Here is a 19,009-nt window from a genome sequence, read left to right as displayed (position 1 = left end):
AACTAATAAATGATTGTCAGTACAGATTCTATCACTGCCAGCCATCACTGATTTTGCTTATGAGTTTGGCATAAAATCCTGTTTAGTAAGTTCCTATCGTATAGTCTGAACTTCAACAACTGGATTCGCTCCCTGATATGCCATTTGTCTGATGGTAGAATGGATAGCTCCTCATACTTTCTAACTAATGCTGTACTACAGATCTCTATTCTTTTTTGTACATTGATGACCTTCTCCAGCTGACTGCAAATCCAATCCAAAGCTTCGCTTATGACAGTACACGGATTCTTCCTTCTCAAATGGCAAACCTTGCACTACACAAATCACTAAATAAATATTCTAGAATATCTCCTACATCCCTAAATTCAGATCTCCAAAATATTTTTTAGCAGTTTCCAATGCTTGCAAAATTCAATCATCCCTCTCTCTCTCTCACACAAAAAAAAAGACCTTTCTTTCTTACAGCACCCAAATTGCTGTGACATTAAGAATGAGAACTTTTTAACTGAAAAAAAAAAAAAGAAAACGGTCAACATCATACAGGAATGGCAGGGATCCCCTCCTGGATGCTAGTTTTTTTTTTTTTTTTTTTTTTTCAATGATCTTGCAAAGGAGAGAAACTGCCCTAAAGGAATACATACAATTAAAGACCAACCAGAATAGCCTGATAAACTTTAGTTGTTTTGGCTGTAATTCAACCACTATCTCTTCAGGTGGAATATAATTTTCATTGCCTACCACCTACTTGTATTCATTGTATTCATTTGCTTCATCAACTTTGAGAAAGCATTTGACAAAGTCCAACATACTAAAGTGATTGAATTCTTAAAAAGAATGGATTAGATGGTAAAGACATCAGGATCATCGAAAACTTATATTGGAACCAAAAGGCATCTGTTCAAGTTGATGACATTATTACAGACTCCATTAATATGAAACGAGGAGTTAGGCAAGGATGTGTGCTGTTGCTGCTCCTTTTTAACATATACTCAGAAGCCATATTTTAAAAATATCTCAAAAGGAAAGGATTATTATTATTATTATTTGACACCTCCATGGAATCCAAAGACTCAGCGAGGGAGGACACCTACTCTACAACTCTCCATCTTCATCCCTCACCCATCAACCACATCATCTACACCAATGCCATCTACTGTCCACCACCAGAAGTATTTTCCCAGATAATCACAAACATCCATGCCCACGGTGGGATTTGAATCCGCAGCCTTTTGGCTGGAGAGCAGATATGCTAACCAGTGAGCCAACCAGACCAGCATAATATAAATGGTGAAATCATCAATAACATCCAATATGCTGATGAGACAGCTCTTCTGGCTGACAATATTCAGGATCTTCAAAATCTTCTCAAACTAGTGAATGAAGGGAGTTAAAAAATGGGATTAAGAATAAATATCACCAAAACTAAATCCATGGTCATAAACAAGAAGCCAATTCTTAATTAAGTACCTTTTTTAAATGGGAAATAAAGAGACCACCTGGTTAAATGAAGAATGCAGTCCAGAAATGGATTAGAATTGAAATGGCAAGAAAAAAATTTCTCCTGATGAAATCAACACTGTGTAACTGCAATTTAAATTTAGAGCTTCGAGTACACATGATTAAATGCTATGTATGGTCTGTACTGCTGTACAGTGCAGAAACTTGAAGACAACATCGATAAAAAAACTTGAAGCCTTTAAGATGTGGTTATACAGATGAATGTTAAAAATCCTATGGACAGCAAAAAATGTCCAATCAAGCAGCACTGGAACAAATGGGAAAATCATGTGAACTTTTAAATACCATAAAAAGAAGGAAAACTGCATATCTTGGTCACCTACTTCATAATGAAAAAAAATATAAGATACTTAAATTGATTATAAAAGGGAAGATAAATGGAAGAGGAGGAGAAGGAAGAAGAAAATCTTGGCTGGCAGACAGTGGATTGGCATGAGCTCCCTGAGAGACTATTCAGAGTGGCTAAGGATCGCTCAAATTTTGCCAAGGTAATTGCAGACCTCTGATAGGAGTGGCACTCAAAGAAGAAGAAGACCACCTGCTTATTAAAGACCTGAAATGGCATAATAAAAAGTTCTATGCTTAGTCTCCAAGAGCACAGTTTCAGATTTTCTTATCCTACCCACAATATTAATGAACTAGGTTTCCATCCTTTCAGAGGTGGGATCATGTATAACAACTCGCAAAAAATCCTTGATTCAGTATAGGAGAGCAATTAGGTTGGTTAATGCTGTATCTTTCACCAATTCCCTATAATCTCTTTCAAAGAGAGATATAGTTGCTGCTACTTGCATTTTCTACACATATCTCATTTCCTTTGGTTTTTCCCTCTTTTATGTGTTTCCTACAGAGTATAATCTCCATGTTAATAAGTTTCTTTTTTCTACTCTACTTTCTGTTCATCCACAGTATTTATGTATTATAGCAGTGAACAACCTCTCATATATGAGATTACTGTTTAAAAATCTTTATACATGTGCTCAAGTTCTTGAATCTCCATCCTTATATATCTAGTTTTCTCTGTTTTCCTTGACTTTTTACATTTTCTTTCTCACAGAACAGTAGTTTTTAGAAAAATCTAACACCAAATCTACCATTCATGTGAAACACATGAATTTTTTTTTTCTCTCTCTTTCTCTTATACCATATTTATCTCTTTTTTTTAAGCCTCTTCATCTCCACTAGTTTTACCTGCTTGTACACAACCTATCTTATCTTTCCTGATATATCAGAAGATAGAAAAATAAATGTCAATAAAAATTAAAAAAAAAAAAGAAGTCCAATATGACCCTTAAAACTTAGAAAATTGAACATTATACTGGACTACTCTTCCAGATCTTCTTCTCTGTATCCATAAAAATGCATATTAATTTTAAACAGAAGACTTAATTTACAAATAAAAATATCCAAAACATACTAACTTCTAGAAAATATTTGTATCTGATTCTAAAATTTCACATGGTCTGATCATCTTTGCAAGAAATTCATATATGTCCTGCTCACTAAAATCACTAAAATAAAAATAAAAAAATGCATGTGGGTGTGCGTGCACATCATGCTATCTAGAGATAATTAATTTGAAAACTAACTAATTTTTTTTTCATATACTGCATCACTAGACATAATTTTATACATTAGACAACTTAATCATGATTTTATTATATATATCACTGTATAATCATAGCTTAAATATTTAATCACTACAGATTAATTCTATAATCATATCAACAGTCTGCCACTGTTATATTAAGGCAGGTGTTCATATAATCTAATTTTATACTAGCTTCCTCAGGTTCCCAAAGTTTTTAAGTTGAAGGAACACACTATTGATTTTTTTTTTTTTTTAAAATAATGTAATAACAACCTATTTTGACTCTTTTATATTAACAATGAACTGATATATATTTCAAATATCACCACAAAATATACACACAATTGTATATTAAATATACAAGTCATTTTTACTTACCAGTTCCTTAAGAACAATAGAAGATTCTTTAGAAACTGACCTATGAAAAGCAGATCAAGTTAATTCACAGAGACAGATGATATGGGCTTTTAAGAACAAATTTCTGAAAACATGGCAATAAATGATAATAACCAAAACTTGTACATACTTCTGTCCTACTGATATTTTGTATCATGAGATACCCTCTCTACCACAGAATTCAATAGGAAATGGTATAAGCTTGATGAAATTATAGAAACTGTGTTATCTTCCCAAATAATTTTTTTTTTCTTTTTCCAGAAAACTTACTTTTCTGGAAAAGCCTGCCTAAAAGTTTTTTTTTCCCCAGAAAACTACAAACAGCACAAAGAATACATACCTGAAACAAAAACTTTTATGATGGTAAAGCAAGATGCATGCAAACACAGGCCAATGAAACACCTGAAATATTTCTGTGTAAGTACTCAGAGCACTATATGTATTTTTTTTTTTTTGGGGGGGGTAAATTATCTAAGTTGACTGACAACACTCTGGCATTACTTCTCATACACTGACTAAGTTATTATTATTGTATGGGAAATGACATGGAGTCCAAAGATTCATCAATGAAGACTCACACACTCCACATAATATCTGCTGTATACTTCTCCTTCAACATATTCACCAGCAACGCACTCACAACAGACTCTGGCAACCCACTCCACTCATTCACCACTTTTGAAGAAAAAAATCTAGTCCCATACCCATGATAACACCATTGATACACAAAGAATCAAATTCATGAAAAAAAAACAGCCTCCAAAACCGTTAGGTCATGATTATATTCATCGAAATCTGCTATCTCTCTCTCACACACACATATATATATATATTGTTTGTTTACATTTAAATATGCGACAATATATATCTGATCTTTCAGCTTCAATGTCTTACACATCCTGGTTTATTCAATCCTAAATCCCTCTAGGAATCGTATTCTCTCATCCCTCAGAGGAGGATACAAATATTAGAAAGCTTTAGATGTTTCACAGCATCACTCTTTATCAATATGAAATGTTATCACAAAAGTTTTCATTAAATAATTCTACTAAATCATTTACTTTGCTACCATCAACTGGTACATTATCTTTTTATAATTGTCCTTCCTCAAATAATGAAACAAACTTGCACTTCCTTCAGCCTGACTAGCCAATCTCCTCTCATACATTATTTTATTTTTTTTTGTCATGCTTGTCACTTTTTTTATGTAAAAGTTCATTATCCTTATCTTACACCTCTTCCATAACTTTATTTTTTCCAATAGTGCCTACTGCTTAATTTCACAGTTCATCCATTTCATTCTTTCTTTATTTATTTATATCACTATACAATACAATACAGTACATTACTTGTTTCAGATGTACTTTCACTAATTTCCATGATTTACTAATCTCATTCATCAGTTACCCTAATTATTATTATCCTATGTGGTTCAAAATAATCAGCCACCTGTAGAGTTTCACATTTTTATTTATTATTATTATTAACATCTGACCTCCATGGAACCAGAGAATCATCATGGGAGGTACACACTATTGCACACAATGCTCATCGAACTGTGCTTTAAACTGATTCAATGTGTCTACATTCACAACACACTCAGGCAATACATTCCATCACCAATCACTCTCCATGCAAAGAACCTACCCCTCACACCCTCCTTATAGTTCCCAGCGATTGCCTCTTCTACCCGCTCCCATTTCATGAAAAATCTCTTCCATGTCAACCTGATAACAATCCCTGACTAGCTTACATGTCTGATGAATCATACCCCCCCCCCATTCTTCCTCCTCCTACTCACAAGGCTTTGCAACTTACATTCTCTCAATCTGTCTTCATACTCCACATCCAAAGACCACTGACCACTTTTGTGAATCTTCTCTGGACTCTTTCCAACATATCCCCGTCACGATGAAAAACCCAGTCACCAAATCTGTGCACAATAATTCATATGAGACCTGATCAAGGCCTTATACAATGGCATCATAACCTCTCTATTTCTGCATGTCGGGTTCCTCCACATCAGAAGGATTGCCATTATCACATGTGATGTTTTCACAACTTGTGCAATATGACCCCTGAATTTCAGGTCCTTGTCCACCATCACTCCTAGATCTCTCTCTCTCATCTGCTCTACTTCCTTTAAAGTTTCCACACCAAGTGTATACTTTGCATCCATCATTGCTTACCAAATCTCAAAACCTTACATTTTATAACGTTGAACTGACAGTTCCACTTACCTGCCAATTCATGCAATCTATTCATGTCCTCTTGAATAGCATCTAGGCCATAACATCTGCTTAACTCTGCATTGCTCTCCCCAGTTTTGCATTTGCAAACAGCTACATCACTAGTTAAACCCATCCCAATATCATTAACATACAAACTGAACAATGATGACCCCAAAACTGATCCCTGTGGCACACCACTAGTAACCTTTCTCTTTTGAGATACTGCACTCCCCCCTCCCATATACAACTTTTTGATACCTATCCGGAATACTACCAACTCAGAAGTCTGTTATCCAATCCCATCCCATCTGCTTCAATTTATTTAAGAACTTGTCGTGTGGCAGTCTATCAAAAGCCTTTGCAAATCTAAGTGCACCACTGTATATATGCATCTCCCCTGTCCAAGGTATTTGTCACCTTGTTATAGTACATAAGTTAGTGAAACATGATCTCCACTTAACCAACCCATGCTGATAACCACAGAGAATAATGCTGTTATCAACCCATTTCTATATCCTACCTCTCACCAATCTCTCCAGTACCTTCACCACAACTCCAGAAATGCAGACCAGTCTATAATTTAAAGCTACAGCCTTATCACCACCTTTATACAGTCGAAGCCATTTCACGGTCAAATCTCTTTTATGTGCTCTGAGAGTTGAGTAGTAGATTTTTTTTCATGGAGAATTGTGGGTAAATGGAACTCATTACAAGAATATGTTCTTAATGCAAAGAGTATTAAGAATTTTAAGTTCAGTAATAATAACAACATTCTATCAAATATGTTGCTCTATTTAATTCATAGTGAAAATCATAAAATAAAAAAATCAGCCTCATAGTTGTTTTGACCATGATGCAAAACAACCAAACATGTTCTGAACACTCTTGCTTCTCTGTTCTTTAATTTCATTCATTTTCTCATGTTCGTTCATCTAACAATATGCACTACTACTATAATCACTCTTACCCTTGTATCCATTTTCCATAACCTGTTTCTCATATTTCTGTCTCTCTCTGATTCTTAGCTACATTCACTTTAATCTTAATTGTACACCTTCAATCTTATCACACAGCAGTTGCTCCAAATGAACATCAAACTCATTCCATAAAGTCCATCTATCTTAAATAATTTCAACATCCTTTTAAATTGACTACGCACCTCACAAACTACAAACTGTTTTATTCACATAGCTCTGATGATATTCATTATCTCTGCTCTCCTTTTCATTTGCATAACTTACCATTGTTATGCATGGACAACATATTAAACACTTTTCCCAACTATGATATAACACCACAGTTGGGAAAAGGTTCCCATTTTTCAACTCCTACAAGAGTTAGCTGAAATACCCTTCACCAGTTTTTTTTTTTTTTAACCTTCCTAATTATTGTGCCCCAAACCATCCCTAACTCTAATGCCCATTCATTTCTTTCATGCAAAGCCTGTTTAATAGACAAACATTTTCAATTTTAGTACATAACTTCATGTTGAAGTTAATGCATTTTGGTGTACCTGTTACCAGATAGTTTTCTCAAAGAAATTAACATACACACCAATGTAAAAACAACAACACTCTTTCAAGACTCCTGACAACAAATCTATTTAGATGCAAGCCATCCACCTTATATAAATCTTTCTTCCATCAAACTTACTCCACAAATGCACAAACTCCACGCCATTCCTCCTGCACAATCTCTGTACTGACTGGTCTGCTATCATACCTATCCCTCTCAGCTCATTTCTATCAAACCATGGTAACAGACTCTCAACTTTAACTTTCTCTCTTTTCCTTCACAAGCACTAGCAACTCTTTCAGGTCTTCTCACACATCACACTTGCCACCTGATAAATCATTTGTATTAAAATAAACATCTCTTTCAAATTAATTCTCTGCATCATTGACATTCTTTATCTTACCTCCAAGAAAACATGATTTCATTACACTCTTCTCAAGGACTTCCAATATCAATGAATCGTCATACAAAATCCAATTCTTATTTTTATGCTCTTTCATGCTCTACTTTCTTTCATTTCTGTCTCATACCAACTCCAGGCGTTTTCCCCACCAATCAATCTCATGTTTTGTTCTGTGAAGAATTTCACATAAATGCACTATCTTTTTCCATTACTATTGGGTCATTCCTCTTCATTTTCCATTGCATCATTTGTACATACCAACTGCAACACTAACACTAATCGCATTATCATGCATTTTGCCTTTCAGCGCACCACTGTCAGTCTTCTTACTCTCTTCACACTTCTGGCATTTGTTCATGAAACATTTTCAATAAACGCATTCTTTGGTTTCATTCTTCTTTCAAAAATCTCTCATTCTGCAAAGGCCATACATTTCACACATGCTGCAGTGAACGTAATCACACCTGCCACACATTTAAAATTGTCCATCATTGTTTTGCATTTGGCACCATGATGCACAGTATAGTGTATAAGAAAACAAATATTAAATATTAAATCTTTAAAAATCAGAAAATTAAAGATGTAATATTTGTTTTCTGTATCTTTACCCTTACAGTTAATCATACAAACACTCATAAATATGATGCAATAAGAATGAACTTAATTGTTGCTAAATATTTCCAAAAAGAACTTATCTTTCAGCATTGAAATTCATCACTTGCATTATTTCTACTCTCTCATCAAGAATTTTTACAGGATTAATGCAAAGGAAACTTTTCAGAAGAGGTCTAGTGGTGGGAGAACTAGGGGACCATCCATGGAAACTGAACAAGAGTGTAGTAAGCAAGGGTGTTAGAACTAGGTTTTTACTTGGAGCCATACTTGGAAATTGAGTAAGAGTATGGTTAGCAAGGGTGTGAGGACTAGAGTTTTTGCTTGGAGAGTGGTAAATGAGTGGAACAGGTTGCCAGATTCTGTTGTAAGTGCCATGAAAGTGAATGAGTTCAAAGTAAAGCATGATAGATATTGAGCAAATTTGGAAAGTGTGCAGATATGCAGACTCTACACATATTGAGCAAAATGTGTAGAGTCTGCCTTGATGAGTCTGTGAACTCCATGGAATTACCATGTAATAATAATAGCTGTATTCATAACTAATTATATACTGTATATGACTGTTCAACAACTATTTTGCTTCTTTAAGAATAGCAGACCTGCATCCTAAGGAATATAATATCAAAATTTCCCAATCTCATTTCTTTCCTCAAGTCACTCAACTTCACACTACTGATTTAGAAATTATCCACATTTAAAATTAGGTGCACTATGGGAAGCCATACATTAGACAGAAAGATTAACTAAAATTGGAAGAAGGATGCACGAGTTATGTTGAACTTAAGGAAAAAATTGTGACTCATGAAAATATTTTTTTATTTTAAGATGATAGCTGGTGTATGGAATGAACCTTACGAGAACAGGTTGAAGATCTGTGGGTTACAGAAATTAGTTGATAGGCAGAAAAGGGGTGATATGATTGAAACATTCAAATTACTGAGGGTTTTTTACAAGATTAATTCAGAGGAAATTTTTCAGAACAGGTCTGGTGGTGGGAGAACTAGGAGCCATCCATGGAAACTGAACAAAAGTGTAGTTAGCAAGGGTGTTAGAACTAGGTTTTTTACTTGGAGAGTGGTGAATGAGTGGAATAAGCTGCTAGCGTGTTGTGGGTGCCATGACTGTGAATGAGTTCAAAGCAAAGCAAATACTGTGTGAATGCTGAATAGTTCTTGACATGATGTTTACGGCCTCCCTCGATGAGTCTAAGGACTCCTTGGAGTTGTCCGTAATAATAATAGTAATGTATTGCTGGCCTGGTTGGCTAAGTGGTTAGCTTATTTGCTCTTCAATTAACAGCCTGTGGGTTTGATTCTCACTATGTGTATGGAGTTTGTAAATGCTTTAGGTGGGAGATGAATTTCATCACCTGGTGTGAGGCTATTGCCCCACTTACTGAAGACCTGAAGTGGCATCAAAAAGTTCCATGTTTGGTCACTAGAGCAGGGTTTCCAGATTATCTAAAAATAAATAAATAAAATTAATAAAAATGTGATAGAAAATCAGTATTACACTGACTTTCTAAAGAAATAACTTTAGGTCAATCCTTTAAATAGGAATGGCACCCTGAAGATCATAACATCTGTAAGGGTGTGGTTAGCAAGTGTGTTAGGACTAGATTTTTTTTGCTTAGAAGGTGGTGAATGGGTTGCCAAAGGTAGTTGTGGGTGCTTCATCAGTGAACAAGTTTAAGAAGAGGTGTGATAGGTATTGTGTGAATAATGGATCTTCCATGATGAGTCTTCTGACTCCATGGAGTCAAAGACTCATCTAGGAGGTCCTTTTATCATACACACAGCTCATCATACCATGCTTTAAACACACTCAAATTCTCTGCAGATACCACTCTCTCAGGCAAGGCATTCCAATCATTCACAACTCTGCATGAAAAAAAGAAAACCTGCTTCTCACTCTCTTACTTATGCCCTCTTTATACAGTTTCCATGGATGACCTCTGGTTCTCCCCTGATCTCCCACTATTTTCTGTAGAACCTCTCCAGCATTGATCATATAACAACCCCTTAATAACTTGTAGGGCTCTATCAAGTGCCACCATATTGGTCAGTTGCCTCTGGATCCTATATATAACAGAGTAAAATTGGGTAAATAATTGATGCTCTATAAGTAGCAATAAAGTGGTGTCAGTGCTACTCAGTAGCAGTGCTGACAGAGCACTTGTCAGACATGAAAAGATGATATTAATCTGATAATACTTCTTCAAAAATTGATAAGGGAACAGTTGCCATTATTAATCTCTATTTTTTGCCTAGGCTAGCTCTACTAAACTCAGATCAAGAATTTCTACATAATAGGTCAAGGCAGGCCTTGTTCATGAGAAATGCCTATGACCTAAGTCAAGCATAATAAACTAGAACATGAACTATATTCCTCCAAAAATATCTTGCATGGTATAGACATGAACAGCTGATGTAGACCAAGTATGCTGGAGCTTACATCTCCAGAAAAGTCATTTGAGAGATGAAAGCTATACTCACAATGCTGAGGTTAACTAAAAGAATTAGTAAAAATAATTAATTTTTTTAATTTATTAAAAATAAATATTGGCATTTTGTTGCTAGTGTTTGGATGCATTATCACTGTCAACTATGAAATGTAAAATTAAAAAAACCCAATCATTTGCATAAGAATTTCAATGCCAAGTTCAGATGACAAATCTCTTAGTATATGAAGACACATATCAGGAGATTTAAGGAGGGGGGGGGTCTAGAAAGTTCTGATAAACGCCTAGAACAAAAATTATATTAAAGCAACTGTTATAACCACAAGAAAGAACATAAGTTATCTTCATAACTCTGCTACTAGTATGTTCCTTCTTGCAGTTATCTCAGTTGCTTTAATATCATTTTTGTTCTAGGTGTTTATCAGAACTTTCCAGTCCCTCCCCCTTGTATTAACACAACAACAACAGCAAAAATGATGAATCATCTTTGAAGTGAAATATCTTGACTAATAAATTAATACAAATATTTCACTACTACTATCTGATGATGCAATAATGTAAACTAAAAACAAAGTACAAAATAAGAGAGACAAATCCTCTGTCAGGATTTCCAAACCTTCTTGCTAAAGTGGAGTCCTAAAGCAAGCAAAATTTTTTTGCAGAGCCCTCACAATCAATTTTGCAGAGTCCTCAATCTTTAAAATAAACATGTAAAGGAAGAAATCAATAAACACTCACCATTTTACAATTTAGTGCTCTGCAAATTTAAAAAATGTAAGTTCCTTTTAATGACTACAGTGCAGTTGTTGTTTTGAAATGCAGGGTTTTTCAAAGTCTGGTATGATGGACGTAACTTGTAGCATTATTTCAGCATTTAGCCTGTTTCTATGTTTAGTTTTAGTATCTGCATATAGTAAGAACGTCTTTTCACAGAGGTATGTTGTTGAAAAACATATCAAAAACTTAAAGATAGAACAGCAATTTCTGAGTATTTTGCATATAAGTCAATCCAAAATTGGGTGCTTAAGGGTCAAGGCTGTATAACTAAGAGGAGACCTCCACATAGCCTTTAAAGGAATGCGGAGAACCGACCAGGGCTTCTGACCTAATGTCCAATCCTCACCTTCTCGTGGTGCACCCTGTTGGGTATCTACCTGGATACTGAACGAACGAGGATGGGTTGCCAATTTGGCAACCCATCCTCGGATTTAGCCGACCAAACTGTATTCTTATTGACTTAAACTAATGTAGAAAATGATGGTACAACATGACAGAATTTCATGCCAACTGTGATGTCGCCCGGTAAAACAAGGCCCCTGTTGTTTTTGCCAGGGAACCAGGGCGAACAGCGAAAATTCAGCTACTGGAACAAATCTGAAAGCACACCCCAACTCAACATCACCAGAGTTAAAGATCGGTACTATCAACATAAGAAGCCTGAATGGCAAAGAAATGGAGTTAGCTGAGGAATTAGATAAGTACCAGATCGACATAATAGGGACGACTGAAACAAAAACGACAAAAACTAGTGAGATCATTCTGAGCAATAAATACAAAATGTTATATTCAGGTTACATTACAATCAAGGAAAAGAAGGATTAGCCATAGTATTCAACACAAAATATGAGGCTAATCTTCTTGAATGGCAGGCAGTGTCAAGTAGAGTGATGTGGGCAAATATCAGAATGGGGAACTGGACAAAGACTTATTTGTGCCTATGTTCCCACAGAAGGTTCTACTAAGTAGAAGTGGAGGAATTTTTTGATGCTTTAGAGAAAGCAACTGACACAATGAAAAAGGAAAAGTTGGGCCTTGTTGGGGATCTAAATAGCAGAGTAGGAAATGATTGTAAGACATAAAAAAATATTTTGGGAAAATTTGGAGAAAAGAGCAAAGCTAATAATAATTGCAAATATCTGTTGGATTTCTGCACAGTACATGGACTAGTTATTACTAACACCATGTTCCAACATAAAAATGAGCACAAATTCACATGGAGAGAAGAGGCAAGGAATAAGAAAAGCCTCATTGACTATGTTATTGTTGATGGTGATGTTTTCTCTCTGGTGCAGGACACCAGAGTGTACAGAGGATTTGAAATTGGAAGCGATCACTATTTAGTCTTGAGCAGGATAAAAGTGAATTTCATATTGAAAAGAATAACATGTAAGAAAGTTTTAAAACGAATAAAAGTTGAGCATCTCTCAGATGTGAACTGTAGACTAAAATATACAAAGATTATTGAAGAAAAAATGAAAGAGTTTGAGAACAGGAACCAAACCTTGAAAATTCAGTGGCAAGCCTTGAAGAAAACCCTGATTGATAAAGCCAGAGAGGCATGTGGTGAGGTTGTCTGCAAGGATAGAAAAATCAGAACTGCATGGTTGACACAGGAAGTTAAAGAGGCAGTGAAGGAAAAGAAGAAAGCACATCAAAAGTTCCTGGCAAATAAGTCAGCTTTTGCTTTTAGAGAATATAGACACAAATGTAAGAAAGCAAAACACTGTGTAAAACTTGCTAAACAAAAGTCATGGGAGGACTTTGGCAAGAACATAGAAAATAAACATCAAGAAGGTGGTAAGATATTCTGGAGGTTGTTGAAGAAGCTTAGAAATGGAGGAAAGAGTGCTGTAAAAAGAGTTAGAGTGATAAAGGTGACATGAAAACAGGATAAAAAGATATCCTTGAAGTATGGAGTAATTACTTCGAAAAATTGCTAAATGAAACAAGCAGTGATAGCACGGTGGTAAAAATCACTCAACAGGCATACATCAGGAATACATATCCATACTTGAAGTAGAAAAAGCCATCAAAGGCTTGAAATGTGGAAAGGCAGCAGGAGTAGATGATATTCGACCAGAAATGCTGAAGTATGGTGGTATAAAAGTCTTACAGTGGCTGCACTAGTTCAGAATGCCTGGACAGAGGGAAGAATTTCCGATGATTGGAGTAGAGCTCTCATAGTACCCATATATAAAAAGGGAAATAAAACTGAATGTGAGAATTGCAGAGGTATTTCCCTACTGAGTGTTCCTGGCAAGATCTATGCAAGTATACTTGAGAAACGACTGAGAAGAATTGTGGAAGTGAAGAACAAGCTGGATTCAGGCCAAATAGAGGCTGTCAGGATCAGATCTTCAGTTTACGACAAATAGCTGAGAAAGCATGTCAATATAACAAAGATCTGTATTTAGGTTTTGTCACTCTGGGAAAGGCATATAACAAGATGCCAAGAGAGAGAGAAGCTATTCAATACACAACAGTTATATGGTGTCAATGGGGCATATTTAGTCTGTATTTGAGTTGTAAGTCGGCAATTAGAATTGAAGGAATTACAGGAAGATGGTTTAATGTTAAATCTGTTGTGAGATAAAGATGTACATTATCCCCTCTGTTATTCATTATCTATATGGATCACGTTATGAAGGAAAGTGGTATTAAACATGATATCAGAATTGGAGATGTTAATGAATGACTGTTGTAATAGATATGGTATGAAGGTCAGCATTAAAAAGACAAAGACAATGAAAATAGGCAGAATTGTTGAAAATGTCAACTGTGTTGTGAATGGGGAACCCGTGGAACAAGTAAAACATTTCAACTACTTAGGCACGATTTTTACTGAATATGGTAAATTAAATATGAAAATAGACAACAGAATCAACAAAGCTGGTATGGTAGGAACTCAATTGAATAAATTCATATGGAATAAAAGAGAAATTAGTCGGAATACTAAATTAGCTGTATACAAGACAGTGTTCAAACCAGTTTTAACTTATGGATCTGAGAGCTGGGTCAGAAGTAAAACACTTGACCAAAGACTAGAGACTGCAGATATGAGAGTAGTAAGAAAGATTAGAGGAATGAAAAGATGGCATCAATGGCAATATCATATTAAAAACAAGGATATTATGAAAGAACTTGACATTGTCAACATCCAGGAATGCGTTAGCAAAGCTAATCTCAGGTGGTATGGTCACTTAAACAGAATGGATGAGGAATGATTAGCAAAACCAGTGTTCTCTGCCAGGTTGGCAGGAAAACGACCCAGAGGAAGATCAAGATATAGGTGGATTGATATGGTACAATCTTCCTTAGACGATAGAAATATAAGATCTGATAATGATAATATTGGAGTCTTGACAAGTAACAGACTGATTTGGAGGAAAATTGAAGATAGGAAGTTAGTAATGATATAAAGTTTTCATGTAGTACTATCATATCCCGTACACCCCATGAGGGTACATGTCAAGAATATAAATGATGATGATGGTCAATCCAAAATGTTAAAAGTTTGCTTTCTTTAAATTTGGTTTTCAATTCATAGTTAGTTGAAATTTCTATTAGCTTCTGCTTCTCCTTCCAAGGCAAGGCTTGTGTATTTGTGGAATCCACAAATGGATCTTAATCCAAAGAAAATTCTCTGTATTACAAACAAATATTGGCCAACTAATTCGCTCAACTTAGATAGATATAGAGAGATAGAGGCTTTTATATCTGAATGCAGGGAAAGCTGGCTGGCGAGAAGAAATTCACAGAGATATTCAAAGCACCCATGTTTTCCCTCAAGAATGCATTCATTCCAAAAGCTTTAGTTTGTGTTGGAGCATATTGATCTTACCTTGAGCCTTGAAATATGTAACCTTGTTGCCTGCCTTTCAATGAAACATTTGTTTCATTTAAATTAGAGAATATACCTGAGAGATAAGTCAATCTCCAAAAATGTATCTTTAATTTAGAGGCTAAATTGTGTTGTAGTTCAGACAAAAAACATAAATTTCCTCATATAGCTCATAAAACCTCACAGAGCCTGGTTTGGGAAACCTATATGACAATCAACTGCTGTCATGTTTATTTAATACATAAGCATGACAGCAAACAAGGCAAAGTAAATATGATATATATAAGGAAATAGCCATAGAAAACAATGAATTTGAATTTGTTAATTCAAATTCACTAACACCTTTTATATCCTATAGGGAGTGGGCAAGGCTAATTTAGCCCTGTCTAACTTTTGGAGACTGAGGGGGAGGGTGGGGACAGTTCAATTTACAACATGAGTAGCCAATCAGATATATCTGGCCCAAAAACTACCAGTGTTAACTAAATCTATATGTATATTGTTATGACAGCATATAAAAGACCCTGAAATTAAAAAATATATATATATCTGAATATTTTATGTCTAATTATAAACAACACCCAGTGACGAGAGGCAGACAAGTGCTGTCATCCTGTGTTCCCTAACTCATTATATTAAAGTTTGAAATAGTGTGGGTTCTACAGTCAATTTTCTCAAGTCCGCCTAGAGAACAGTCCTCCTTCAGGCAGCCTGGCACTATGTATATAAATGCCATTTCCATATACCTCTTATGTAAACTGGTTTCCAGCAGTAAATCTCAAAGTAGCAAAAATGAACAATGAGATTCATTTTTGTAATAGGACATAAGAATGGACAAAAAGATACCAGGAAGGAACAACTTCAAATGTAAGGTCACTTAATAACAAAGAAAGGTAATAAGTAGAACCAGAAAACAAAAATATACTGCACTACTAAAATAGAATCATACATTCATAGTCAGGAGTGGGAATGATGATCATGCATGTGCATAAGGAAATACAAAAGAATATAAATACAGTAATGGCCTAATAATCCACTTAACAGTAACAACAGAAAGACGACTAGTCGGTTGATTTGGATTTATAGGTGAAGCAATTAATGCTATGAGGCCAGTGTATTATGTCTGTAAATTGTGTGTGTGTTCTCTTGCCCAGTTTGCTTGTCTTGCAGGATGAATAATCTGAGTTTCTGAGGAAAAACCTCTGCCTCAGTATGAGACCTACTAAACACCTTCAGTTGAAAAGCCCTGATAAAGATTCTTTGTGTACAGAAAGAGGAAAGAATACAGAATGTTCAATGTTAACTAAATCTATTTAAAAAACGGTTGCATTAAACTTCCCAAAATTTGGGAAACTTTAATTATCAGAGATCCCTCTTTACATCCCAGGCCACCTGCAAATGCCCATAGAGGGCGCACCCCATAGATAGGACTTTAGTTTCACTTTGTATTGTATTTGTGTGTGTGCGTGTGTGTGTTGTTACAAAAAGTTTTTGTAATCCCCGCAGATGTCTCTGTGATGGAGACGAAATATTGGCAGTATTAAATTAGTTTTAATCCTTTCTCAGTGCTGTTAATATTCCATTAAACCTCTAACATGAGGTTAACTAAATCTATATGTATATTGTCATGACAGCAATATAAAAGACCCTGAAATTAAAAAAAAAAAAATATATATATATATATATATATATATATTATATATCTGAATATTTTATGTTAACTAAATGTAGCTGTTTACTGACTTTCTGGTTAAGTGATAGGATAGCAACTTTATAAATTGACCACCAGGCCAGATGTATCCAACATTTTGTCTTCTCTGCAGACCCATTTAACATTAAGAAAAAGATGGGCAGCACATACCCCCTACACACACAAACACTTTAAAAGTCTGATGACAAAGAAAATTATTCTATAAATTGCAATACAGTGAACTATAATATAGTGAATAGACAATAAGAACTTTTTTTTTTTATTATAAATACAAATTGCAACAGAGCTTGTGGATTTTTTCAGAAGCACACCGACTAAGTTTATTTACTTTAATTTTTGAAAACAGTTAGAAAAGTAGTTAAAAAAACACAGACATAAAATAAAATATACTGTAACTAATAGATTGACAATAGGCCATAGATAAAAAAAATCTGAATAATGACCATATGCATTTATAAAACAATTGTAAGTCCTTGCAGATATAGCATTAATAGTGTGCATTTCCTTATCCAATTATGAATGTGCAGAGTGCCAGTTAAATCAATCAAATCAATACTGACTTTTGGGCAAGGCCAGTAAAAGTACAAGTGAAACTATAGAGATCATATTAGTGGTTTATCAAGATGAGACAATCAAAAATGGTTCTGGGTGATTTGGTTTAGTTTGAATCACAGCTTAAGCAACTGAATCCAAACTAAGGTCTGTATGTTATGTCTGTTTCTTAGGAGGAAAATTCTACCACCACCTCCAGATGGAACTTTAAGTCACATTACCAGTAAGTCAAACAGATAAAAAAGACAATGAACTTTCTTTATTTGGACTTAATATCTGATATTTATATTTGAGAGATTTTTTTATTTTATTTTATTTTTGTTAAAAAATTAAAATATTGTGTACTTATATTATTATGTAACACCTACATAAATTATAGTTTGCCATATTTTTCAGCACTGTGAAAGCATGAAAGAATAGAGATTACAATTAAGTCAGATGTTTAATGTTGAAGGAATTTATTTAAATAAAGGAACTGTGATGAGGAGTTTGAAAGGATATTTGAATGAAAAAAGTTCATTTTTTTTCAAGAACACTCACTATCAGACAATTTCTAAAAAATAAATAAATAAATAAATAAATAAAAATAAAAAATGACTATAAAGTTGGATCATCTATTGTGTTTTCTCCAGATTTGACCTCTGGTGATTTTTTTGTTTTTTCTTTCAAAATTAAAAATTGAATGACAACAAATCAGTGATATCAACATTAAAAGTGACAATAATCCCAAATGATCTTTCTGAAGTCAGGTCCATCAATGTTTTGAGCTTAATGTCTACTACTTTATAATATCTTCTACTTACATCTCAGTCTTTCTTAATCTGTTTGAAGCAGTGTTGACTGGATAAATAAGTGATGGAACCAACTGCATTTTGTGACAAGTGCCATTGGTATGTAAGTATTCAGATATGCTTTCTATAGGATTATTCCAGAAACTTTATTGTTGACTTGTAAGACTAATTTCTGGTATACAACTGTGAACTATGATGCTAAATACAAAGAGTGAGTAGCTCAGATTTCTTCAAGTAATAACTAAACATTAAGGTTCAATGCTAGAAGGAGTCTCAAACAGGTAATTTTTTTGATAAATGTATCAAACCAAACTGGGACTGTTCAAAACCTTTCCATTTAGTACATTGCAAAAATGCAATTTTAAGCATTTACTTTAAACTTGAACCACCATGGCATCCTATTGACATATTTTAGAATAAGTACCAGATTAGAAAAGAGATCTTGAAATGTGGGGGAGGGAAGGATCAAAGATTGCTGTGCCTATGTATCTTTTGTATTTTGCTAGTAATTTCTTGCAGTGTATGTCCTTTGATGTCATAAGATATTCAATTTCAAATATCATTTGATAAAATTTAATTTCTATCAAGTAAGAAAAGGCAAACA

At 34.5% G+C, this 19,009-nt stretch overlaps 1 protein-coding gene across 2 annotated transcripts in view; it reads right to left on the bottom strand.

The window, feature by feature from the left end:
- Nucleotides 1–19,009, bottom strand: part of Mtmr6 (Myotubularin related protein 6) — a 401,631-nt gene that overhangs the window by 64,008 nt on the left and 318,614 nt on the right. For both annotated transcript variants that reach the window (XR_016548365.1, XR_016548364.1), the window contains exon 16: nt 3,488–3,527. The gene's annotated coding sequence lies outside the window, so the exon portion shown is untranslated. The remainder of the gene's footprint in view (nt 1–3,487; nt 3,528–19,009) is intronic.

This window comes from Typopeltis vanoorti, chromosome 5 (assembly GCF_054136105.1).
Source record: "Typopeltis vanoorti isolate ZY-2024b chromosome 5, IOZ_Tvanoo_1.0, whole genome shotgun sequence".
Classification (NCBI taxonomy): Eukaryota; Metazoa; Arthropoda; class Arachnida; order Uropygi; family Thelyphonidae; genus Typopeltis; species Typopeltis vanoorti.
This window is presented reverse-complemented; position numbering and strand designations above follow the sequence as displayed.